Below are 26,108 nucleotides of genomic sequence, written 5' to 3'. Positions count from 1 at the left end.
TGACAGCCCGTGGAAGCCCAGGGTACACCTGGAGCCGTCCCCTCCTGCTCTCTGTGTGTGCTGGGGCCGTTTGTCCTGCTGCCTTTGCCCTGGCTGCGTTGCCATGCACGGAGCCATTGCTGGGTTCCCTGGCTGCAGCCCCGGCTCGGGGCAGTGCAATACCCGCAGCGGAGCAGCCAGGGCCCTTCTGCTCCTCCAGCGCGAGCTCAGGGGGTGCAGGAGAGGCTTTGCTTCTGTCCAGCCCGTTCCCAGCTTTTAGAAAACTTCACCAGCGTTAATACTTTTGTCTGAACAAAAAAAAAGAAAAAAATCAGGAAAAATCTGGATCGGAGCCTCCGGCGTGATAAATTGACACTCGATCCAGCAGTTGCCTGGAGCGCGCTTTGAAGCGGGAGAGGCTCCTGGGGAACTTCCCCCTCTCTCTGATGTCTGAAAATTAAAAATTAATCCGCTATGAAAAATTAAAAGGTGAAACTTTCTGCTCTTTCAGCAGCAGAGCTTTTGGAATGCTGATGTGGGGCTTGGAATGGAGGCTGAGTGACATCTCCGGGAACAGCACCATGGGCTGGTGCATTCTAATATCAGATTTTAATTGATTTTTGTAAATTGGAAACCTGTTTGCAAGGACTGGAGATGCTTAAAAAGGGGTAAATATTTATTTATTGATGTAAATAACCTTAAACAGGCATTTACTCACTCCTACAGAGCTACTCACCGTTTACAACACAGTGAAAGGAAACCAATGCTTCCAGCTTGGAAGTGATGCTAGAATCTGCACACCTTGCAAGGTTTAATTTGTCTCTTTATAAAGCAATGGTTTCAGTCAGAAAATGGGTTAAAATGCACTTTATTCCAGGAACAAGCAGTGAAGGTGCTGCTGGTGGCCTCGTGGGAGGAGGCAGAGGCAGGAGGGAGAGGATGGGGAGTGGGATGGTCCCGGGGTGCCAGAGGGGTTTCCTTGGCCCTCCCGGGTGTTTGTCCAGCACAGGTCTGCTTTCCACATGGAGACTGAGGGAAATCCCTGTCCTGCTGAGGAGAGCAGAGCCGCCTGTGTTCCAGAGGTGAGGATGTCTGCTGAGCTGGAAGGAAGGGGAACAAATCGGAGCAGAGCCCCAGTCCAATCTGAGAAATGGATTCAGGGATTCAGCCAAGCCGAAAGCGGCCGTGTCCCACCCCGGGGATGCCAGGGAAGCCGTGGGGAGTGCAGAGATGAGTTCCCATCAAGTGCATTGGCTTGGAAAATGGGGAAGGTTTAGGGTCAGGCGCACACAGTCCCGGGGGAAGGTTTGCCAGGGGAAATGGGAAGGGCTGCAGCCACGCTGCTGTGATTGCTCCTTTCAGTGACAATTTTCTCTAGGATTCAGTTGTCCAGAGCCATCACCTGCTCCTGGAGCACCGCTGTGGGAGGGGGCGTACAGAATCCTGGGGTCCTGGAGTGGTTTGGGCCGGAAGGGACCATAAAGCTCAGCCACTTCCAGCCCCTGCCATGGGCAGGGACACAGCACAGGATAGCAGCTCCCTAATGGAATTCTGTCAGACACACGATGGGGGGGACTGGGAAGGAGGATAAATGGGACTCGTGGACTCAGAACCACTGACACTGCCTGTCAGGGACAGCTTATGCATTCCCTCTGCAGCTGCTGGGAGCTATTCTCTGTATAGTGAGAGTAACCATACAGAGATGGTGAGATGGGAGATCGTGAGAGCTCCAGCTCCACACCTGCCTGTCCCAATATCCCAGCGTGCAGGAGGTTGGGACTGGATGGTCTTGAAGGTCCTTTCCAAGCCAAACTGTGCAGGAACTCGGCAGGCTGCAGGTCACCTCCTTCCAGGGTGGATCTGGAGCCCACCTGGAGAGGCAGCTGGCAGCAAAGCCTACCTGGGATATAGGGAACAGCATTTCCTGGGATACAGGGAAGGGCTGGTTGCAAACCACCAGCCCTCTGTGCCTGTGTCCTGTCCCGTGGGATGGGGGTGGTTGTAGGTTCCAGGTCAGAGGTCTGAGTCCTGAGGGATTAAAAAAGATTAAATACCTTTTTCTCCCAAACTGGAGGTTTGGATAACGAATTGCTCCTGAACATGGAGGCTGGAAATGATCACCCTCCATCTACACCAGATTCCTTCAGCTGCTCTCCTTGGATGTCTCTGCAGGGGAAAACACACGAGGAGGGTGACAGATACTCCCTCTTTTCGGTAAAACACTGCATTATTCCCCCCAAACCGCTTGGAGCAGCTGCAGCCAAAGGCTGTGCCTGAGGGAGACAAGGGCAGGCAGCCCCTGCTGGGACATGGAGCCTTGGGATCCAGAGCACGGCTGGTTGGAATGCCGTGCCCTGCTGGGAAGGTGCCCAGGCAGCCCCCCCAGCTGCTCCTCGGAGCATCTTGTCCAACTCTGCTAAGGATTTAAACACCCGTTGAAATTAATCTGCTGGATAAAACCTTTTCTTCATAGTCTTCATTAATCACCCGTCCTTCCCGTAGATCCTTGCAGGAAAATAGATTTTTAAACCTGTCATCTGTGGTTTTGTGGGATTCATTTCGTGCCTGCTCTGTCTGTTCTCCTGCACTGCCGGGGAGGAGGGAGACAATTAACCCGGGGCTTAAAAACTCCGAGTGTTCATTGCTGCGCCGAGCCCGGAGCTGGGAATTATGTAACCACTGGGTGGGCTGGGGGCATTAAATGTAGAGTTTGAGTCGGGGACTTTGGGTTTCCCGGCAAGCCAGGAGAAAATCCGTCCCGAGCCACCTCCCTGGGACAGCGGGGGCTGCCAGCCGCGTGTCCCGCTGGGTTTGGGGAGGGGAGGGAGGCTCCAGCGCTGGCGACGCCACCTGCCCATCTCGGGCCGAAGCTCATCCCTGGTGACGAGCTCACGGGGGGCAGGTTTCCATCCGAACGAGCCCCATCCGTGTCCCACGGCCCCCAAACCAGCACGGCGGGCAGCTCGTGGGTGGGATCCCACAGGATGTGGTCCGGCGTTCCACCCCAAACCCCAGCTCCGGTCCCTCTCTGGCATCAATTATGGATTGAGGCGGAACTGCAGGGGCCCGGGGAGGAAACACTTCCAGGAAAGGCGGCAGAGGAGCCCCCGGGGAGCGGCGCGGAGGGAGCGCGCCTGTCGCTCCCTAACGAAGCCGAGCAATTAGCGCCGCGGTGCCGGGAAGGGCGGCTGCGCTGCCAAGAGCCTGCCGGGCCCGGGAGGGGGAACCAGGCTCAGAGAACTGCTGGGGACGTGCCGGGGGCCCGAGGGCATCCCGAGCACGCACAGGGACCCGGGGCATCCCCGAGGATGCAGCGGTGGATGAAGCAGCGGCGGGCAGAGGAAGCACTGCCGAGCTCTCCCCTGTTCCCGCAGTGTCTCCGTGTCCAGCCCCAGGCTGAGCTGTTTCCCGCGTTTGAACGCAGGCCAAGGGGTAAAATACAGATTTATTTATTCTGTTTTAGCCCCCACAGGAAGGGGAGGGAATAAGGAGCACGTTCCTGGCTTTGAGGATTGCCCAGAGCAGCTGTGGCTGTCCCTGGATCCCTGGCAGTGCCCAAGGCCAGGCTGGACAGGGCTGGGAGCAGCCTGGGACAGTGGGAGGTGTCTCTGCCATGGCAGAGCTGGCACTGGACGGGCTCTAAGCTCCTTTCCAACCCAACCCATCCTGGAATTCTGTGTCTTCCAGCACAGCCCACACCCTGGCAGAACATCACCCCATGGGGAGGGCTCTGAGGCTGCTCCAGGAGAGACACGGCCGATCACTGTGCTCGTTTCCATATGGAGAAATCCATACAGCACTGACATTTCTAGGACACGCTATTTTTGCCTTGTGAGGGGGCTGGAAAAATCAGAGTGGCTTTCAAGAAATGAAAGCACCCTATTTAAGCTGAGGAAATTGTTCTTGCTGATTAACCTCGAGCTTTTCTGCAGTGTTTCTGGTGACATAATCCCACAGGATCTAAGGTGAGGAGGACAGGTTTGGTGGAGGTGCTGGAACATGAAGTGGTGAAGGGTCCAGATGGGGTTTGGAAGCCTCTCGAGCTGCTCCGTGGTGATGTGTTGGGGTGCTGTAAATGGTCACCCTGAAAAGTAACCCCCCAAAACTGGGGGTCAGACGCTGCTCCTCAGCAAAGAGCAGTGGGACACGGCAGCTTGGAAGTTACCAGAGTAATTCCTTGATGGAAAGCAACCACAGATTTAGATGGGCAAAGGGGCAAAAAGGCAGAAAATAAATTCCCCTAAACTTCTTGTACTTCATTTGCTGCAGAGTGTGCAAAATTTCTCAAGTTCATAGTTTTGTTTTTTTTAATGCAGGAAATTCCATGAAATTTATGACAATTCTGGGAAGTGAAAACCAGTGCATGTCATCGGGGGTGTAGATCCAGTGGGGGGGATTTAGTTCTTCCAGCCTAGAGACACACCAACTGCAGTGTGGAGAGGCTCCCAGACTTTCTTTCCCTTTCTTTTTTCCCTTTTTTTTCTCCGTGGGGATAATAATAACAGTGTCAAGGACACCATTCAAGCTGATGCCTGGAGAGCTATTCAGTCCAGGCCTATTTACGGCCATTATAAAATGCCTGTGGATAGTTCAACGACCGATTTTCAAGAGTCTTTCTCTACCTTTTGAAGGCTCAGGAAAATCTATCAAACTGCAGAAATTAAGCTATTTTTCTTCAGGGGAAGAGAAACAGAGCAGGGAGCTTCTCACATTAAAATGCTGCCGCAGATTCACGATGAATGAAAAATTGCCCGGCATAATAATGAGCTGGGAGATGGATTTTGAAACGGCTTAAAGCCCCTCTCCAGGCTCTGTGGCAGCAGTGCTGGGGATTTGGAGGTGAAAGATGGGCCTTCCCTGGGTGCTGCTGTTCCCACATCCATCCAGGGCTGCGGGCAGGGAGTGAGGGATGCAGCCAGGCCTCGCAGCACCCAGCACTTGCTGGGACACAAGCAGGGCCGCCCTTGCCGTGGCACAGGGATGGAGGATGGAGCTGTGCAGGACAGCTCTCGGGAGCAGAGGTGCAGATTGCCTGCAGCAGCTCCCTGGCTGTGCACCCACAGCGCGAGGGAAGCTGTCCCTGTCACACATTGCTGTGCCCAGGTGCCCTAAAGGCCCAAAACCACTCAGGAAGGGGCACACCCCAGTGCGTCCTCACCGTCACCCTGCCTTCCTCCTGTCTGCTCCAGCCACTCACCTGCATCCCTGGAAAACAGCACACGGAGCAGTTTGCTCTGGAAAATGGGGGGTTTGAGTGCTGTGTGTTAATTTTCACACGACAAAAGCAGTCTGTGTGCTGAAGAAACAGCTCTCCCCCAATGGGTTCCAGCATGATTTGGTTCTCAAAGCCCTGCCCTCCTGCCATCCCAAAGCCATAAATGGAGCCCACTGGCTTTTCCAAAGCCTCCAGTTACATTTCATTGAGTGGGAAACAAGTTTCTTTTTCCCTTCCAGGATGCCAGCTCCCTCCTGTGTGTAACCACAGAGCATCATCTCCCCGTCCTGCGGGCAGGGCCCAGCCTGCTTCCCACCAGGAGGGGAGGCCCAAACGATCCAAGGCCACGTTCTTGCCTCGGGGAGCAGCACGTGCTCCTCCAGCTCTCCCTGTTCCCTGGGAGCAGAGCCCGACACCCACCCGGCTCCATCCTGCTGTCAGGGAGTTGTGGAGAGCCAGAAGGTCCCTCCCGAACCTCCTTTTCTCCTTCGCTTGTGCCCTCTGGGGCTGTGGGACATTCCAGGGCGGTGGCACATCCCAGCCTCCGAGCGCTCCTGGGAGGCTGCCACGGTGCCACTCCCGTGGCACTTCCCCTGCTGTCCTACAGCCTGGCAATGCCATGGGGGATGCCCTGCCCTGCCCATGGGATGTTCCTCCCTGGACACCACGTCCTGCTTTCGGGGCCTGCTGTGCAAGCTCCCACTCCGGCCTTCCCTCCCTTCCCAGCCTGGCCCCGCATCCCAGGTTCCTTTTTTGTGCTCTCGGATCGATTGCGTCTGTCCGAGCCCCCGGTCTGTACAAGGGGAATATGAATAAATAATGCCGTGAGGATGAAGGGGATTTGGAGCTGCCACGTGCTCCTTGGGTAAAGCCCTTTCCTTCCAGCAGCAGCCGTCGCCTGTGCCACTCCTGCATTTTCTTTTCTGCTGCCGAGGCTTTTGCTTCCCGTTAGAGCAGGAGCCGTGTCCAAGGCATTCCTGAGGGACAAGAACTCGGCTGGTGAATTTGCACGGCTGACACCATGCTGTCAGTGCTCCAGGACCCTCTGCTGTGGGGTGGTGCTGCAAGGCAGGGGCTCGGTTTACAAGCAGCAAGCAGGGCTTTGGGATTTGCAGGGCGGGAAATGGGAATGCCGAGTGCCTCTGCTGGGATGCACCTGGGTGCCCGAAGCGTGCCTGGGCTGCTGGCTGGGATGTGTTCCCTGCTGGGGCGGTGCTGGGACACTGCAGAGGTGCCCAGGGCAGGTGCCAGCGGTTCCGGCACCTCTGATGCCCACGCTCCTCGCTTGTCTGACCCGGAAAGGCAGGGAAGGCGCTTGGCTCTCCGGCGCCAGGCAGCAAAATGTCGCTGTCACCAGCCGGCTGCCAGGTGAGGTGCGGGAGCAGCCAGGGCAGAGCTCCCTCCTGCCCAGCCCAGCGCAGCCCAGGAGTCCCCCGTGTCCGGCCCGAGGCCCAGGTGTGGCCGCGGCGTTCGGGGCCGAGCCCCTCGCAGCCCGCCGGCCCGGCTGCCCGCGGCTCCCGGCGGGACGCTGGCAGGACAGGACGGTCCCCGCGGGCAGCAGCTGCCCGCTCCCGTGGGAAAGGCGCCGGCCCCGGCCCTGCGCTGCCTCCGCCGCCGCAGCACTTTGTTCTTTGTGAAAAGCGGGAGCTGCGGCCGCTCTTTGTGCCGCCGATTTGAATTTGACCCTTTCCAACACCAAAAATCGATATTCCCGGGGAGAAGCAGTGGGTGCTATTTTTCCAAGCCCTGTTTACAGCGGAGCAGTCCTCGAGGCAGATGTTATCGCGCGGACTTTACCAAATTTTACAAAGCATTTTCTGAGCACATAATGACAGTATTATCTTTGTCCACCTGCTGAGAGGAGCGGTGGGCTCACAATAAATATCGGCTTCCGAGACGGGCGAGTCAGAGTCCGTCTTATCTGTCCAGATGGGGGAAAAAAAAGGCCCTAATTTACATCCCAGAAAGCACTGGGGTGTGACAAAGGTCATCGGCTGACACTGTACCCTCAACTGGGATGAAAAATATATGAGTCAAGGCTGCATTGTCTGAAGGGGACACAGTCCCTTGCAGCGGCTCCTGCCCCCTGCTCTGCTCTTCCTCCCTGCGCCACCTGAGCCGTGGCATTCCCTGGCTGGCAAAAAGCGCCCGGCTCCACTGGGTTTCTCACCCCGTGCCGGGCTCACACAGCTCCTTTCCCCTGAGGAAGCACCTCCAGGGCACTGACAGTGAAGTGGGAGCAGATCCACGGGTTTGGGTCCAGGTGCCACCTCCCACGGAGTCTCCTGGCTGGGCGACTCCCTCCTTTCCCTCCATTTCCAGGACATTTCTGGGTTTTACAAATACCCCACAATTAGTGAGTTAATGAGCTAATGAGGGAATTCTAGCCAGCTTCCCTCTCATCTCACAGGATCCTCCCTGCTCAGTGTCTCAGCACCAGACCCGGCACAACCTCCCTGGCTCATCCCGGGGGGCACAGCCCATTTTGGAGTGACGGATTCCTGGAATTAGTCATTAGATTAAGGTACGTGGGCCCGGAATTAGCAAAGGCACGTGTGATGCTGAGGTGGTACCTGAGGGGTCCAGAGGAGCTGAGTCAAACCAAGGTGCGTGCTCTGCTCCGAGGGGCCACGGAGGCTCCGGCCGCTGGGATGTCACCATGGAACATGTCCCGCTGCCCTGTTAAAATGACAAAAAGACAAAGAAAAATGAGTGGGGAGTCAGAAGGGAATATAAAATCATTAAAACAGCGACTAATACAGTGGGAGAAATGTCAGTGGGGACGCTGAGCTAATGGGCTAGTCTCCTCCAGAATTTTATTATCTCTGAAGTTTTAAATAATGTATCACATTCGGGTCCCGGTGCTCCTCCTGCCGTCAGTCCGTGATTCCCCAGTCCAGCACAAGGAAGTGGTAAATCAGAGACACTCACCCTTGTCTACACATTCTACAGGTAGTGATTGAGCCAAGATTTATTTATTAGTCAGGCTGTGATTGATTTAGAGGAGATTTGCTTGCTGGAGTTAATTACAAGCAATAACTGGCTGTGCTGGCTGCCCGGAAAGCCCAGCAGCTGCTCCGGGGACAATCCTGCTTTGTGCCTGCTTCACCCCGCGCCTCGGCATCAGCTACCTGGGGCGCATGAAGCACTTGTTGCCGAGAATATTCACCTTGATTTGATCCATGTCCTACCCCTGGAAGTGCTCGAGGCCAGCTGTAGCAGCCCGGGCTGTGGCAGGGAATTGGAATTGGGTGGACTCCCTCCTTCCCAGCGCCAAGCCTGCCCGGAGCCCGCGGCACGCAAATTCCCTAAAGCCGGAGCTCTGCAGGGGTTTTTGCCCCCGGGCCCCCCAGAGGGTGCAGGGGAACCCTCGGGGAGCGGGATGCTGTGCCGAGAGCTGCCTGCACAGCCCGGCCTGCTGCCGTGCCCGGAGCAGGAGGCAGGGCAGGGAGCGTGGGGCAGCCACCGCCGCCCGGGGCCCGCAGGTGTCCCTGCCCGGCCCCTGCCCTGTCCCGGGAGCGTTCCCGGGTTCCTTCCTGTGCCGCCGTGTGAGGGTCAGGTGCCTGTGAGAACAGGAGCGGCTGTGAGCCCGCGCCCCTGCCTCGGCCAGAACTAGCTGAGATCGGATTGTTCGGGAGCCAAACAGGCCAGGGCACAAACGGCTTCTCCAGTGGAAAAGGAACAAACCACTTAAAACCCCCAAACAAGTAGAGAATCCAAAACAAGCTCTTTAAGTTTCATCTCCCGAGGCAAATCCTTTAATGTCGAGCGTCAGTCCCAGGGTTTTTTGTGCTCATTATCACCTTGTAAAGCCCCTGCTAGAGGGATGTTTCCTGCCTGGCACTGGGGCTTGTCATGGAAAAGCTGACCCAGCCAGGGAGCTGGGAAAACATCCTGCCATGAGCGTTCCAGGGGCACTGCCGTGCTCGGTGCTGGCACAAGTGGCACAGACAGAGTGCGCCCCAGGTCACCCCAGGAGTGGCACATGCACAGCCACCTGGCCCCTCCGCTGGCTCGCTGGGTGTTAATTAATTAATTTATTAATTGTCTCTCCCTCGTTGGCTCTTTGGGTCGGGCTCCCCGTGCCCATCACAGTGAGAGCACCCCGGGGAGCCCTTTGTTCCACAGAGGTGAAAAATTGTACCCACAAAAAGAGTTCCCCCTGCGATCAATTCCCTCTAACAACTTTATTGATTAGCTGCAGTAACATCTCCCATTTATTAATTATGAAGAAGATGTTCCAGTGATTGCTTAAAGTTAACTGTTGTGCTTTCCCTCTGCCCTCAGGCCCCAGCCCAGCCAGCACTGCCCAGAGTGGCATCCCTGTCCCTGGAGGGGTTTAAAGCTTTGGGGATGTGGCTCTTGGGGACATGGGTCAGTGGTGGCCTGGGCAGTGCTGGGGGAACATTTGGTCTCAATGAACTTGGAGGGCTTTCCCAGCCTGTAGAGATTCTAGAATTCCTCTATGCCCTTCTTGTTCCAGGATCCCAGAGCTGGCGCCTGGCCATGGATTTGTGTCCCTGCAGCACTGGGACCAGAGGGGTGCTTTGTCCCAGATCCTCTGCACGGGGAACAACCAGGATGTCTCCGTGTCTTTCGCTGTTGGAATTACTGACAGCAAAGGTGACAAACGCCAGTGCTGGGACCAAGAGTCCTTTACACACGGGGAAGGGATGTTGGGGTGGTTTCAACAGCCCAAAGGAGAGCTTGCCCACGTCCTTTGCTGTGGAGCTTTTCCAGGCCCAAATCCAGCCTGGCAAGGGGCTGCTCCCACTTCTGGAACACGCCACCCCAAAATCCCGGTGTCACCAGGGCTGAGGGGGCTCATAAACCACGATCACACCGTAAATAAGTGAAGGAGTCCAGCAAGGGCAAGGAAGCCCAGGAGCAAGCTGGAAGCAGGGGTAAGGAAGGAAAAGGAAGGTCAGAAAGAGGGTAATTAAGGAAATGCAGCAAAGAGAAATTATACAAGAGAGGATTAGAAATGTACAATTGGTGTCGCTACCCGGGGCCATAAATCACCCGGGGTGGGAAGGAGATGCTGAAGGAAGCCGAGGGTGATGCTGGACTGATTATGAGTTTGAAATATGGCACGTTGGCAAAAAATCCACGGCGATTTATCTTCTGTCACCGGCCATCCCGGGAAGGTGGCAGCCATCCCCACACAGCTCTTCTGAGACTGAAACTCCGGCGCTGAATTGATTTCTGAGCCTGCCAGCCTGCATTCGTCTGAGCAGGTAACAAATAACACAGGGAGGGAAAAATTGGGAAATCAAAGAGATCACAGTCACGGCAAAACAAATGGATGGGGTGGAGGACAGGGATTTGGATACCTCAGAATCTATTTACGCCCTGCAAGCAAACAGAACCCCAAATAAGTCTTTAGCATGGTGTCCTGGATATGTAAAGATTTAATAACTCAGATTTGCAGTCCTACCCACACAGAGTGATTGCCAGCCCGAGAGAAGGGTGAAAATCTATACTTTTAGTAAATATCTCGATCTAAAAATAAGAGGGGGATACAAATCCTAGCAACGCAGAGGGGTTGGTTGGGAGGTGAATGAAATCTCTGGATTAAAATATGAACATGTGCTGTAACTACAAATCCAAGCCCAAGCTCCCAAAGCTCCTCCATGGGCACAGTGCAGGAGCGGGGCCAGGACCATGGGGAGCCAGCCAGGAGGGCCTGGGGAGGGCTGGAGATGCTGCAGTGCCAGTGGGAGGCAAAGCAGGAGCCTGAGAAAAGCTCCAGAAGGATCTGCTGGCAGGAAGCATAAACCAAAAATAGGCAGTGGCAGGAATCAAGCCGAGAGTGGGGAAAATGGAGACGGCGATCAATACTTGGAGACCAGAAACACAGAGGATGTGAACAGGTTTTATTCCTGACCTGTGCAACCCAGGGCTGAGCTGAAAACCTGATTTCTCTTAGAGAATTCATAGGCATAGTTCAGAAATGTCTAAAAACGAAACATGTAAATGAGGGCATTGACTGCAAGGTGTCCCTGTGCCTTGAGCTGCTCCCAGAGGCTGGATGGGGGTCCTGACACAGGGAAAGGGGACCCTGGGACATCTCTGCCCAACCACATGGGCACAGCCCAGTTCAGGGATCAGGGAATGTGCCTCTGTCCCAAGACAGTGATGTCTGGCTGCTGCTGTTGCTGCTGCCCTGAGGGTGCTGGAGGAGACACAACCTGTGGGTCAGGAGCATCCAGAATGGATGGGAAACATCCATTCTCCAGCTCATCCGTGGTGAGAATGAAATGAGCAGGGAAGAGCTCAGAGCTGGAGATACATTGTCCCACAGAAAAGAATCCCAGCACGGGGCTTGCTCCTGAGCACCTGGATCAGCCCCACTCCCACGGCAGGCCCAGACCTCCAGCCTGGGGTCCCACAGCCTCTCCAGGACACTTCACCACCTCACCATTAGGAGAACTGCCCCCATTTCCTAAAAATATTGACCTAATTGGCCCTTGCACTTCATTTCCCCGTGAGAGCCCAGCAGCAGCGCAGCACCTCAGCTTTCCTGCTGTCCCACTTCCACTCTGGCTCCGTCTGGGAGACAAGGAGGTCACGGGAGCGGCTCGTTCGGGATGGCCACGGCCTCGCTGCCATGGCCAGGATTAGAGCCAGGGAGTCCCAGGGCTCAGGGTCCTCCCCTAAGCACGGGAGTCCTGCTGGAAAACAGATGGTGAGGAAAAATGATTGGAGGAGGAGATTAATAATAACACTGATAGAAAACCAGATCGAAGGGATCAGGGCGTAGCAGAGGGGCTGAGCAGTAATTTGGTGCCTTGTGGGAAATGAGGAGGACAGATGCTTGCCTGAATTTGGGGATTAGATTTTGTAGCCTAAAGAAGATAATAAATGAAATGATTATGGCATTAAAGTGCTGGTCCCTGTGGACAAGTGGGTTGGGAAGACCCTTGGCATTAAGAGCCAGGGATGAGGGGACAGGTCAGTTTTAGGGCACCCTATCAAAGGTCATCTCCTGACTGCTGAGAGCTGCTTTAGCCCAGGGGAAATTCCTCCTTCAGGGGATCTATGGAGCACGGGGCAAGGATCCTGTGGTCACGATTTTCCAGGAAAGTTTAGCCAAAAAAAGCCTTTTTTTTTTTCTTTTTACCTGGCTCGTGTGCTATTTGGGCTTTGGGAAATCCATGGCATTTCTGTGGGACAGAGCTCCAGGGGCATCTTTCCGGGGTAGCTGGAAGGGCAAGGGTGTGTGGAGCCACCAAGCCCAGGCTGCACTGGCAGGGGCACCCTCAGCTCAGCCGGCTCCCCAGGCTCCACACTCAGAGCTGCCCTGAACAAAGAGGCGCTTTTGTTTCTGGGGATTTTTTCCCGGCTTTTGTCCCCAGCTTGAAGCCCGAGTGTCACCGGAGCTGACCCAAGGGGGGACCCCAGCCCGTTTAGGGGTGCCTGGGGCTGCTGGAGGTCCGGGGGCTCCCCTGTGCTCGGCAGTGCCGGGGGCGGACGGCGCTGCCCCGGCTCCGGAGGGACGGTCCCTCCATCCCCGCCTTGTTCTCCCTGGGGGGGTAATTGGCGCTCGGGCTTGAGATGAGGATCCGGCACCGCCTGGGGTCCCTGCGCTGCGGCCCCGCTGTTTATCCGTGCTCCAGTTAAAGACTTTCCCGTGGAGAAGTGGCTAATGACGGCCCGAAAAGATGAGCAGGGAGGAGGCTACTGCAGCCGCTCCTCGCCGAGCTGTTCCTGCTCGGCGAACGCAGCAGCCCCTCTGCCGGAGAGGGAAGCGGCGTGGGAGAGCCCGGGAGCCGGGGGGAGGAGGAGGAGGAGGAGGAGAGGGAAGTGCTTTACGAGGGGAGCCTCTCCTCTCCCCCACAAATATCTAAAAACTATTAATTTCGGGCAGCAGCTAGGAAGATATACATGAAAGGGAAATTGATTTCTATTTAAATGGTATGTTTTCATCACCTTTTTTCAGAGCATGAACATTCATCTCTGAGTACCTGTGCTAATTGATTTCAAATGCAATTCAACACAATCACTGTAGAATAATAAATCTGGGGGCCAAGAAGGGAAAGGAGGGAGATCAGCACGGCTGGGAGAGGGAGAGCCTGCGGGCACAGGGAGCAGCCTGTCCCAGGGACGGGAGGTACATCCAGCCTGGAAAAGGTGGCACAATCCCATTACAGCCGTCCTTTGGGGATCAGCGAGGTTTGTGGATTACGCAAAGGGACCTGCTAATCCACATAAACTCTCGGGGGGAGAGACATTACGGGCGAGATGGGGCACAACCCAGGAAAGGAGCCGGGCATCCCAGGGCTGGGAGGGGCTGGTTTGGCTTGGGACAACAATCCAGTTGCTGTCAGACAATCCAGTGCCGTGCCGTGGGCAGGGACACCTTCCACTAGAACAGGTTGCCCCAGGCCCCATCCTGAACACTTCCAGGAACGCAGCAAGCAGAGGAGCAGGGGGAGGCTGGAGGAGCTGGGGGGGCACCAGTAAAAGCTGCAGCTGGAGATGCAGTGTCACGTGCGATGTCCTGGGAGGACACCGCAGAGGAGACCACTCCGGGAGCAACAGCTCTGAAAAACATCCAGCTTTTAGGTGTTTGTCCTCAAATAAATCATGGAACGTGATACCCAAAAAAGCTGCTGTGGGAAAATGGGCTAATGGAAGCCCGGGTAAATGTAGGTGAGGCGGAGGGAGCTGCTCCTGCCTCAGCATGGGGCACTTGTAGCCAGATATTGCAGTGCTACAGCCTGTTGTGGTACGCAGGGCTCGAAAGGATGCTGGAAACTGGGGAGAGGGCAGAAAATAGACATAAAAATTACCTGCAGCCAAAAAGACACTGCACAGCAACCAGCTGAAAGAACCTGACATGTTTAGCTCATCAAGGAAAGAGGGGGAAATGCCCTGACAGCTGGATATGGGAACTTCTGCAGGAAAAATTGCAGAATAACAAAGCAGCTTTAACCCGAGGTTGCTCCATAAGGAAAGAGTCCCCAGACTGGAGCTGGGAGCAAGCTGTGCAAGCCCTTCCCCACTGACACAGGCACACACTCTTGGGTACAAGTAGGATTAGGGAGTGAAATTCCAAGGCCTTTGCCAAATGAGCAATCCATGAATTCAGCGTGGCACTGTAGGATAAAGCTCAGTAGCAATATTCATATGGAGTTAGCCCCATTTACCCTGGCTGGTCTGGCTCCCAGCTAATCCGAGCCCTTTCACACCTCACTGGGAAGGGAAGGGGATGTATGTGGACACTGCTCAAACTGGAGATGATGCTGCAAATTCTCTGTTCTTGTGCTCTCTCCACTGCTGGGACAGAGACAGGCACTTTTGCTGGACTCTGAAGCAGTTTTTATGGATATCATCTTTTTCCAGGACCTGGAACCTTCCCAGGGAGAGGGTTAGAGCTCAAAACCCACCTCCAAACCACTTGGAGCTCTTATATTGATGCAGCTGGGACTGTAAGCAAAATAAACCCAGTGAAATAATGGCCAGTGGACAGGCAGAGACCGTGGAAAGGATATTGATTGGAACAGGGTCTCTTTTCTGCACAGCACAGTGAGCTCCAGAGGGCTGAGCTTCAGGTAATTTCTAGCAAATAATGTGTTGTACACTGTTATTTGTGGATCCTGGAAATCAAACTGGAGCATCCGGGGCTCTTGTCTAACAAGTCCCTGTAGCTAGAGCCAGTAGCTGGTGCCTTGAGAGAGGAATGAAAGCAGCAAATCAGAAATAAATCGGAATAAAATAAAAGGCAGCATGCTTGGCAGTGGTGGGACACCGGGTGCACCCCCAGGCGGCAGCACCTTCCCTGGGTCCGTATGTAAACCCTGCCAGGAAAACCCCATGGAAGCTGAACGGGATGAAGTTTTCCAGGTGCAGAGGTGCAAGGTGGGATGGGACACACGGCCACAGGCACGGGAGAGCCGGGAACAGCAGCTCCCCCCTGCCATCCCTGCGCCAGGGCCAGGAAAATAGATGTACTGGTTTATAACACTTACTGGAGCTGCCGGCGCTTGCTGCTGAAGGATTTGGGGGCAGAACACATCCGTCCATGGCAGAAGGGGCATCAGGAGCCCTGCCAGCCCTGGCATCCCGTCTGGCTTCACTCCGCCTGCCTCCTGCACGGGTAACAAAGAGATTGCAGCACCGGTTCAGAGGTGGAGAATTTGATAAACTGGCTCATATTTTTAAATGAACAAATGACACTTCATCGTGGCCATGACAGAGGGCTCGGCGCTGCTTTACAGTAATCTATGCCTTCTTTAACACACGGCTGCGATCCTGGCCGCCGGCAGATGAAGGATGGAGGAGCAGGCAAAAGGTTAATAGAGCATTGGGCCTTTTTTAATTGAAAAAATGACTGAGGGACCATGTAGCAGAGCGAGCAGTAATATTATTACAGGCTGTAAGTACTGTTCCAGAGACTTACTGTTCATCTGGGAGCAGAGTAATGAGCGCTGGGCTGCGGCTCCTGCCTCGGCCGGAATGCCGATGGCTCTCCAACAGGAACCAGCTGCCTTGGGAAAGGGGCAGGATCGCCTAAATGTTTGTGCTCCTTTGCAAACTTTCAGTTTCTCCAGGAAGAAGTACCCTAGGTGCCTGGCAAACCTGATTCCTCCACATGATGCCTCAGCAGTGCCATACCAGATCAGCATCGGCATGAGAGAGGCTCCAGCTGGGCTGGGATTTGTGGTTAAGGGGAGAAGCTGCAGGGAGCTGCCTCCTGATCCAGCCTGTGTGGCACAGGGTAAATCAGCACAGCTCTGTCCATCTCAGGAAGTGACAGACCTTTATACCACCATGGATGGGCCCTTTGTCCTTCCCTGGCACTGCTGGTGCTCCTTGCTGCGAGTCTGGCACAGGGCACAGCATGGAGCATTCCTGCACATGAACATCCCTGTGCCGAGCATCCCTGTGCCAACTCCTGCACTGGAGCATCCCTGTGCCAGCTCCTGCACTGGGACATCCCTGTGCCAACTCCTGCACTGGAGCATCCCTGTGCCAGCTCCTGCACTGGGACATCCCTGTGCTGAGCATCCCTGTGCCAGTTCCTGCACTGGGGCATCCCTGTGCCAGTTCCTGCACTGGGACATCCCTGTGCTGACCTTCCCTGCCAATTCCTGCACTGGGGCACCCCTGTGCTCCTGCCATGGGTGCCCTGGTTGGAATGTGCGGCACAGACCCTCTGCTCAGCCCCAACGTCGCGGGGAGCTCCGTGACCCCGCAGTGCCATCTGCTCCAGAGGTCAGGAACAGGGATAAAGAGCACATGGGAGAGCCTGCAAGGAGAGAGAGGACGAGGGGGAGGAGGCTGTCCCGGAGAAGCTGGCAGACAAGGGGAATGGCCTTGCAGCCTGCAGCAGTGGAGGGAAGCCCATCCTCGGAGGAAGTTGATTCCGGAGCAGGGTCAGTGCCCGGCTCAGCGGAGCGGCGGCGGGGCCCAGCGGTGCCGACAGTGCTAATTGATGAGGAATTGCCACCGGAGCGCTGTGTCATCCCGAGGAGCTGAACTCGGGGCTGGGGGAAGCAGGCTGTTAAACAGGCTGTGGCGGCACTTTGGGCTGCCAGGATTTATGCTCCGCAGGAGCAGCTCTATCTGTCATCTGTGAAAAGCCTCATTTACAGAGAGACTCCGTCAGGAAAGGCAATCAGCCTGGAACCTGCTCTGCTGGGAATTTATAACTGCCGTGCCAGGGAGAGCTCATCCCTCCCTTCCTCAGGAGCCACAGGAGCAGTGGCAGGAGCTGGCCTGCACCTAGGAACGGGTGTTTGCTCCCCCAGGGAATCCCCCGGCCCCAGCACCACCTCAAAGAGCTCTGAGTCTGGAGAGTGACACGGGGATGGGGACACCCGTCTGTGGCACGGCTGGGAATGCTTCTGTTAGGAACACACAGACCTGCCTCCCCTGGGCAAAAGGGAATTCTCATGGGAAAAAGCAGGGGAAAGGGTTGTGCCTCACCTCTGGGCCTGGAGATGCCCTGGGGCTTTGCCTCTGGTGTGGAGGAGGATTCCCAGGCATGGGAAACCACAGAATCCCAGGATGGTTTGATTTGGAAGGGGTCTTACAGCCTAGTGTTAAAGGGGGTCAGTGCCGCCCCCTGCCATGGGCAGGGCCACCTTTCCCTAGCCCAGGTTGCTCCAAGCCTCCCACCACAGCCCAGTGTGGATGTCCTCTCCTTCCTGGGACCCCTGAGAGCCCCGGCAGGGCACAGCACTGGGGGACCTGCTGTGCAGCTGGGAGCAATGGGTTATTATGGCTGCACGTTCCTGCACCAGCAGAGCCCCCTCTGGCGCCGTGCTCCAGTCCTCCCATGATGGACCTCAGAATAAAGGCCCTGACCGATGGATGGATGGCTAACATCATCGTTTGTGCTGCATTTTCCTCTCCCGTGGAGGATGAGCTCCAGTTACTCCCATCCATCTCATTCTTTCAAGTCATCTTCATTCTGCAATTTCCCCTCACCCCGAAAAGAGTCAAAGACTGATCCATTTCTTTCCAATTTCAGGGAGAAGGAAGGAGCCCGGGGAGAGGCATAGGATACCTTTTGCCTCCCCCAGCACATGCCTGTCCGTGTTCCTTCCTGTTCAGAGTGGGAGCACAGCTGGCTGGGTATCGATCCCTCCCAGGGAAGTGCTGCAGCCTGTGCCCTGACCTCCTGCTCACATGCCAGAGCCAAAACCAGTCATCTTTGTGTCTCTGCAAGGCAGAAAAGGAGTTTCTGCCCTCAAAAAGGCAAAGGGTGTCCCAGCCAGGACAGCAGCCTGCGAGCCCAGCCACTGGCACTCTGCAGCAGCACAGAAAGGAGTTGGGAATAAATCCCGACAGGAGGAGGGTGAGCCCTGCCCACATCTGCAGAGAGTTGTGTTTGGTCTCAGCTGCTCTGTTCACGGCCAGGTGGGACCCTGAGGTTGGCAGTAGGGGATGTGGCACTCGGATCAAAAATGGAATTTAGACATCCACCATGCAACACTTCAGACCCAAACATCTCTGCCACAGGATGGTCACTGTCCCACTAAGTCCTCCCTCCAACACATCCCTGTTGTGCCCCTTGCCATGTCTGGTAACAAGTCTGATTTTAGGTGTCGTGCAGCAGGTGTTTAATTATCAGAGACGGGGCTTAATGGCATTTGTGTCCTAGCAGGGACCAGTTTGTATGCAGTTTGGCTCCAGGAGCTGCCAGTGCTGCCTCCCCAACTCCCTCTCTGATAACAGGTGCTTTTACAAACATTGTTAAATGAGACTGATTCAAAATAGGCCTGGTTTTCCCAGCTGATCAATAGATCTGAAAGGAACAATGCCAAATATCTGGAGTTATTGTGCAGCACTGATGTCTGTCAGGACAACAGGCAGAGCAAAGACAAATACACACCTTTGCCTGGGTTATTACTTTAAGCCTGTTATTATCATTATTATGGGTGATTAAAAATCCCATTAATCAGATGCTAAACAGATTAAGCCCTATGAATTAATTTTCTGGAAATAACTAAGATAAACATTCTGTGCAGAGCTCATTTAATGAAATAGAAGCTGTTTATCTGCAAAATTAGGGCTTGAGAGTAGCTGAGCATTGGCTGGAAAAATCCAGTACAGTGTGGGCACGGCGGGCACAGGCTGGAGCCAACGCCGATTTTTTACCCATTCTAAGTAAAAGAAAAATCTTGCTGTAAGTAATTTATGATGCATTACACAAAGAGCTCATTAGCGAGAGCTGCAAAATAAAATTACAGTCAGTTAGGAAATAATTCCTTGATTTAGTGTGTAAGGAGAGGGGGCTGAAGGACAGAGGCCGCATGTGCTGCTGATGGGAATGCTGGGGGGTGCTTGGCACGACCCTGTCTGCTCTACTGCCCAGGCGCGCACACCTGAGGGAGCTGGGCCTCCTCCTGCCCGCACTCTGCACCACCCCGATGGACCTGACACATCTGGGCACGTGAGGGAGCAGCAGCAGCAGCAGGACCTGCAAGAGGAGATTTCTACGTTGTTTTCCTGGAAGCAATTTCATTACCATGGTAGTTCATTGTCATGACTTATCGCTGACACTTTTTAGTGGCTGTGTATCACAGTTCCACCTGCTGCTGGCTCCAGACAGCTTTAGGCCTGTTCTGCAATGGGGACCAAGGAGGAGACCCCTAAGGCTGAATTAAGAATGTAAGATATCAAAATATAAGAGATAAATAAAAATAAAATGTGTCCTGGTATGTTAGCAAAACAGAGTGAGATCTGGAGCCAACAGAGGATTTTCTTCCTGGTTTATGTGCAGCCCTGCACTACGCACAACCTCCACCATTTCCCTGCGAGCAGGGGGCAACTGGGAGCCAAGACCCCTGAAAAACCATTTTCTCCTACAAAGAGTTAAACAAGAGGGCTCTTACCAGCATTGCCATTCATGACAATGATATAGGAAATTAACATTAATTGATTTTTCACCACCATCTTTCCCTTCCATGATTATAGAGTTGCCTCTGAGAGCAAAATATTGGAACCAATTGGGTAAAGAAGTTTCACTGTGGTGAAATAAATATGACAGCCATGAAGCTGTGGCAGTGTCCTCATCCTGAAATTGTCAGCTGCTCCTGCTGCTATCCCAGCCCTGGGGTGATTGACATCCTGATCTCCAGGGCATTGCTCTGGTTCCTTTTCTGTTAAGAGGAGCTTCACAGCCCAGTATCCAACCCCTAAAGTGTCACCAGGGACAAGTGGACCTTCCCTTCACATCCATTTATAGCCTTCTCCAGAAATTGCCTATGGAATTGCTGTTTCTTGTGGCTGTTTTAATAAATGGGTGTGTTGCTATTGCTGTTGAAAGTTCTGTGTTTGGCCTTTTTAAGTCATTTGATTAGGAAGTAGAGAGCATATTTTAGCAGCAGAGAAGGCTCTCACAATCAGCACTAGAAGAAATAATCCAATTTTCTTGGCAAAGAAGGGCAAGGGTCCTCCTAGGAGGTCAAAGCTCCCTTAGCACAATTAGAACTTTAATTAATTAAATTGGTTGAGCCTCCACCAGCAGAAGCAGCGTATTTGTGGAGCTCTGGGAGTGGAGACAGCAGCTCCCTGCTGGCTCTCCTGAGCACACCCTGGGCCCCCAAATGCGTCCAGACCCCACCATGGAGGACATTTATTCCAGAGATGCAACTTTGGGGCTCTTGGTTGGCCATCAGAGCCAAATTGGCCTCTCCAGCAGCTCTGTGAGGAACAGCACGACTCACCGTGTGTCGTGCTGTTCAGACATGCTGTCTGCAATTAATATTGCATAATGGCCTCCTGATTCCTAAATTATGTATTTCTCCTTCTCAGCATCGTGTGGCTTTTTTACAGGGTTAATTATTTTCCATCATTCTGCCTTTAGCAACAGTCGTCTTAATTAAGGGGGCCAAGTTCCGCTCTCATTCCTGCCTGGCAGATTCTAATGAAATCAATGGAGCCGTGCAGTGTAAATGGGAGGGACGTCGGCCATCCAGTAAAAGTAAAACGTTCCCTCTCTTGTTGATTAATGCATAAAATTAACCCAGGCTTCATGTCCAACTCCTGACTGAGTGAATCACTGCAGAGCCCCCTCTCGGGCTGCTTTTCCACGAGCACTTCTGACCTTGCTCATCCCGTGTGCACACCAGCAGTGCTCTGCCACCACAGCAGCGGGTCCTGGGTGCCCTGGCTCTACTTTTGGGTTTGAGAAACACGGCAGAAGTTTGCAAGCAGGACTCCAAGTTGCTGTCACCTCTCCCTCCAGTGGCTCCAGACAGGGCTGAGCAAGTGATCCCTGTCCCTTTGCTCCTGCCCTGGGCTCTGCCAGCAGGCAGCTCCCCCAAAGCCATATGCTGTTCGCTTCCAGGGATCAAACACCTGAGGCAGGGATTTAAATCAGCCCAGAGCTGCATCCCTGGCAGCGCCCCCGGCTCACTGCCTGACTCCCCCCCCACCCTCGCCTGCTGGCACCAAAAGGGCTGATCCCCAATTATTCCTCCCTGGCTTGCATTTCCTGACAGTCCAACATTAAACCAGGCCCAGGCAGCCATGCAGGGGAGGCTCCAATAAGTGGATACACATGCAATATTCATGGGTGGCTTCAGAATAGTTACAGATCCATCACTCTTGGCAGCGGGATGGGGATGGCGTGCTCTCCTAATGCTGGGCTTAAGCACCTTCTTGAACCCGAGCCCTGAGGATGGGTGACCGCCTGGAGCCGGGGGTGCCGGCACGGTCCCGCTGCTGGTGTGTCCTGCCAAAGCCCCCTGCCCACTCCACAGTCTCCCTCCCACCTCAGGGAAGTCCTGGAAAGCCTTTTGGGACCTGGCCCTGTGGGCACCCCTGGCCACCCCATGATGCGCTGCTCCTCCACCCAGCTGGAGCTCTGGATAAAGAGCAGGGAAAACAAGGGAGCCACTGGAGCTTAATGCCCTCACTCTAGGAAAGGTTTGTTTACCAGCTTCTGGCCAGCACCACACTGCAACTCCAAACCTGATCTCATCCCCCAGGATTAATTTTTACACAATCATTCCGCAGTCTATGATAATCACTCCATAAAAAAATGAAGAGATTTGGGATTTTTTCCAGCATGGAGGATTAGGCCTAAAGACAAGTAATCTGCAGGAAGCTCAGCTGCATGCACACCACTAATCGCTCCTCACTCTTCCCAGCTTTAGCTCTTTCATTAGGATTTTCCACAGTGGACTGGCCGTCCTTGCTGAGGCCGGCTGCCACAGACAGGCAGACACATCCCGAGGGATCCGGCCGCGCGCCAGCCCACGGGGGTCACGGCAGCAGCTTGGGCGAGCGGCAGCGCCATGAGTCCCAGCAGTGCCACGAGTCCCCGTGGTGCTGTGCATCCCCGTGTGCCCTCCAACCCTGCCGTGCTGGGCACACGGCTGGGCTCATCTCCTCTCTCTCCACTACAAAGAGGAGCCTCTGGAAGAGGCTCCCCACTCTGCGATCTCTCCAGTTTCCATGGGAAGGAGGTGAAGCAATTGGCACAGGAGACATTAATGCAGGTGGTGGGATGGTTTTAAAATGTAATAAACTATTAAAAGAAATGATGAGCTTAAATCCTGAAGCCTTTAGTAAATTCCTGGTGGTTTAACTAGGTGAAGAGTGAATAATAACTGGGGAACCGGCAATTTCCCTGTTCCAGGGACAGCCGTGTTCTCCTGAGCCCCCAGGAACCTCCTTCAGCTGCCAGCCTTGCCAGGCCTGGCTTAACTAACCCTGGTCCTGCACTAAGAGCAGCAGAGGGTGCAAGAGGTAGCAACACACACCCCAATCAGTCCTCATGGGCACACCAGGATTATTCTCATTGTTTCCCACTGAGGCTTGGGACTGAATTCCCAAAGATTCCTGATGGGATGTGATCCCATTCCTGGGGCTTGGTGGGCTCCTGGCACTGCCAGAAGAGTGAGAGGTCACAGGCTGAGAGAAATCCCTGCACGTTTTAGAGTCAGGAGAAGAGACGTGCCCGTTGTGCCCAGCGAGCATTTTTCCAAATATAATTAAAATAAGTACATCTCTACGATGGCTCTGACCACAGGGATAAGGATGCAATGCCAGGTTTTTAAAACAAAATAATGTAAGCACTTAGAAAAGGACTCGAGCAGACTTTGGGTACTTATGTTCAAAATAATTGTCCCAGGAAACCCGATTCAGCAGCCACCCAGGCTGAAAGCACTTAGGCACACGCGGGCAGGCGTTCAACAAAGCATTTAGTGACCCCGGCGCTGCATCAGCAGGAACGCGGGGCTCCGGGCAGGGAGTGACTCAGGGAAACCGCGGGGCTCAGACGGACGAGGTCCCGCCGGGGGACGGCCGGGGTTCCGCCTGGGTCCCGCCTGGATCCCGCCGGCTCCTGCCAGGGTCCCACTACGGTCACACCTGGTCTCGCATGGGTTATTGGGATCCCACCTGGTTCCAGGCTGCCCAGCCCTCACTGGGGTCCCGTCTGGCCCCAGGCACGGGTGGCAGTGTCCCCGCTGTGCCCCCCGTTTGCCGCTGGCTCCTGCCTCCGTGGCTGCTCCCACTGCCTTAGCGGCCGGGATGTGAGGGTTCCTTAGCCCAGCGGGATGACCCAGGAGCCGCAGGAGCTCGCTCCTCACACCCTTCCCCCGGGAATACCTTTGCAGTCCAAGCGGAGCTGCTGTAATCCATCAGCCGCGGCTGCTAAACGCAGCCGAGGAGGGAGGAGAAGGCTCGTGGTAATAAATTCATGGATCTTCACACCCCACCAGGCTGACAAGCACCTGGTTTTAAAGAGACTTTAGAACCACTTGGAGCGCTGTGAGGCAGACCGAGACCCCCTTATGCTTGGAGACCCCAAACACCAGCTTCAAAGAAGGGAGGGAAATTGCAAAGATAGCCTGGAAAAAGTGGATTTCAGTGGGGGCAAATCTTCAAAGCACAAGTTTCCTGTGCTGTTATAAAGACCGTGTACCTTTTGCATGAATAAGTCAAAACTGGGAAACTTTCCTAAGCACATGCCCAACCTGACAGGTGGCTCTTCCGCTGGGCTGTGAAGTGATCGATGCTCCTGGTTCCTTTTGTGAGGTGCGGCCATGCTTCTCCTCGATGGGACCCATCCCTCCTGCAGTGCCACCCCTGCTGCACCATGGGTGCCCAGAGAGCGGGGTCTGTCCCACCGCCCAGCTGAGAGGTTTCACACACGAGGCAATTTCTCCTTGGAGAGCCTCAGATCTCAGCTAACCAGATTTCCTGCCACTGCCACTGCTGGATTTTCCTGACTTTAGGGCCGGTGTTTCTCACCGGCTGAGGGCTTGGTGCACCTGGGGCTATGCCAGGACTGGTGGGGAGCTGCTGACAGCCTGGGACACGTCCCTCCAAGCTGCCCCTTGTCCTCAAGGCAGCTTGCAGAGCACCCTGTGACCCGCTGGCTCCTTTGGAGCTGCCCCCAGCCCCGAGCTGCCTAATTGAGGCGGGAGCGGTACCTGGGCCTCCCCGCTCCTGCCGCAGCCTCCGGCGAGCCGAGCTCTGTGTCAATTACAGGAAAATCAATGAAGATACTGTTCAGGACTCCTTTTCACCATTCAGCACGGATGATATCCTTCACTTTCTAGCACTGATTCATTTACTTTCAGCCTCTCCAGGGGCTCCTGACATATTGCTATCTCTGAAGAATCTGAAGCAAGAACTGCCTTTGTTTCCACTGCAACTTGTTGGTGGGGCTGGGGCTCACTGAGGGTCAGGGGAGAGGTTGCAGCATAGACAAAGTTTAAACATTTCTTACCAAAACACCTTCCCAAGGTCTTCCCAAATCTCTTTTGCATGGGCAGAATCAGGGGGAAAACAGGTTCAAACACAGGACCAGAGTGTCATCAATGTCCTTGCTCCAGCTCCAGGCTGCTCCAGCTGAGCTGTCCCCAAAAATGGTGATACCACAGTAGTGCTGCTTCTCTTGTTGGCCATGTTGGATGTGGACTGGGGCAACCTGGTGCTGCGGAAGGTGTCCACGGCAGGGGCTTGGAACTGCATGGTCTTTCCCAGTCCAACAGCTGTGAACTCTCCTGCAAGAGAGAAGCCAGGAGAGTGGACAGGACTGTGACACCAGGGCTGCACAATCTCACTCTGGGGTTTATTCCTATCCCCAGAACTCAAGGTCAGAAACTACAGAAGACAATATTAAATGTTACAGAACTGATTTCTAAAATATTTAAAGCAAAAGTCTGCAGTCGGTTTATCCTGGGAAGCCTTGGATTTCACTGGGACAACACTATCCATGTTGAAGCTGGGATACCATGCACTGGGTGGACAATAATGGACATCAGGTGACAGCCACATAAAGTGCCTATGTCCTGTATCAAACCACTGCCATTTCCTGCATTCCCAGGCTTTTCTCTCGCTCCACCAAAGCCACAGGCATCCCGCAGCAGTCGGATATAGACCTCAGGCCGTACTCTGGCTGAACTCCCACTGCAGGCGGAAGAACCACACTGATGCAAACCCCAGCCCTGTGAGCTCCTCATGTTCCTGCTCTTCAAAGAGAGCTCCGTGTGCATGGAGAGCAGGAGGAAATAGCCCAGAGCAAGGATGGGGCTACAAAGACAGGATCTATTATTTATGAGGCACTTCAGTGAACTAGGGGCTTGGAGGCAGAGCGGGCTAGGGGGGGCTTTGTGAGGGGAAAAATGGAGTTTGAAGAAACACTGAGAGTGATGCAGCAGGCAGGGGTCGTGTTCATGAGAGACATCCCTGGGAGTGCAAAAGGCTTTCTTGGAGTTCACATGGGATTTGCTCTGTGGTTTAGCGGGCAGTTTAATGACCCATGCTCCAAACACCAGGCTTTTAAAGAGCAAGGGCTCTTCTGAGCCGGCACAGAGCCTGCACTGCCCAGCACAGGCTCCCACAGCTCTGTATATGCCACCTGGGATCTACGGTGTCACAGGGAAATGGGAGCTGGGGATGCTGTACACCCACCCAGACAGGGGTCCCCCAGCAAAGGCACAGGGTTCCCAGCAGAGACACAGGTCCCCAGCAGCCTGGGCCCCCATGGCTGAGCCGTTCTCAGCCTTCGTGCGTATCTGGGGGCTCCATGGGGTCCAGGGGGGTCCCTGTGGCTGCCAGGCTGGGCCACACAAGGCTTTTGGGAGGGGTCACTTGGGCACCCGAAGGCAGTGGGAAGGGTGGTCTGGGCACCTTAGGCTTGCTGGGAGAACACTGAGGATGTCAGGGTGGGCACGCTGGGGAGGGAGCTGCTGCTGTGGAGACCCCCGGGCTGTTGGGGGGTACTGGGGCTTTCTGGGTGGCACTGGGGCTTTTGAGGGCACACTGGGAACGTTGAGGGGAAACCTGGTGCTGTTGCTGAGCACGCTGGGGCTGGGGGCGGCACAGGGCCTTCACGGGGGCTCGCTGGGCCTATGGGGAGGGAAGCACGGGGGTGTCGGGGGTCACCGGGGCGCTGGGGTGTGCCCGAGGCCGTCCCGCCGCGGCTGCCGCGGGAGCG

At 54.9% G+C, this 26,108-nt stretch overlaps 1 long non-coding RNA gene across 1 annotated transcript; it reads right to left on the bottom strand.

Moving 5' to 3' along the window:
* Positions 1 to 851: 851 nt before the first annotated feature.
* On the bottom strand, positions 852 to 26,052 carry LOC128822214 (uncharacterized). The gene is made up of 5 exons (XR_008441400.1): positions 25,802 to 26,052; positions 23,586 to 24,672; positions 15,169 to 15,288; positions 7,768 to 7,873; positions 852 to 2,145 (listed from the first exon to the last, which is right to left on the bottom strand). It is a non-coding gene; the product is annotated as an uncharacterized LOC128822214 (long non-coding RNA).
* Between the last annotated feature and the right edge of the window lie 56 nt (positions 26,053 to 26,108).

The sequence above is a fragment of the Vidua macroura genome, chromosome Z, assembly GCF_024509145.1.
Source record: "Vidua macroura isolate BioBank_ID:100142 chromosome Z, ASM2450914v1, whole genome shotgun sequence".
Classification (NCBI taxonomy): Eukaryota; Metazoa; Chordata; class Aves; order Passeriformes; family Viduidae; genus Vidua; species Vidua macroura.
This window is presented reverse-complemented; position numbering and strand designations above follow the sequence as displayed.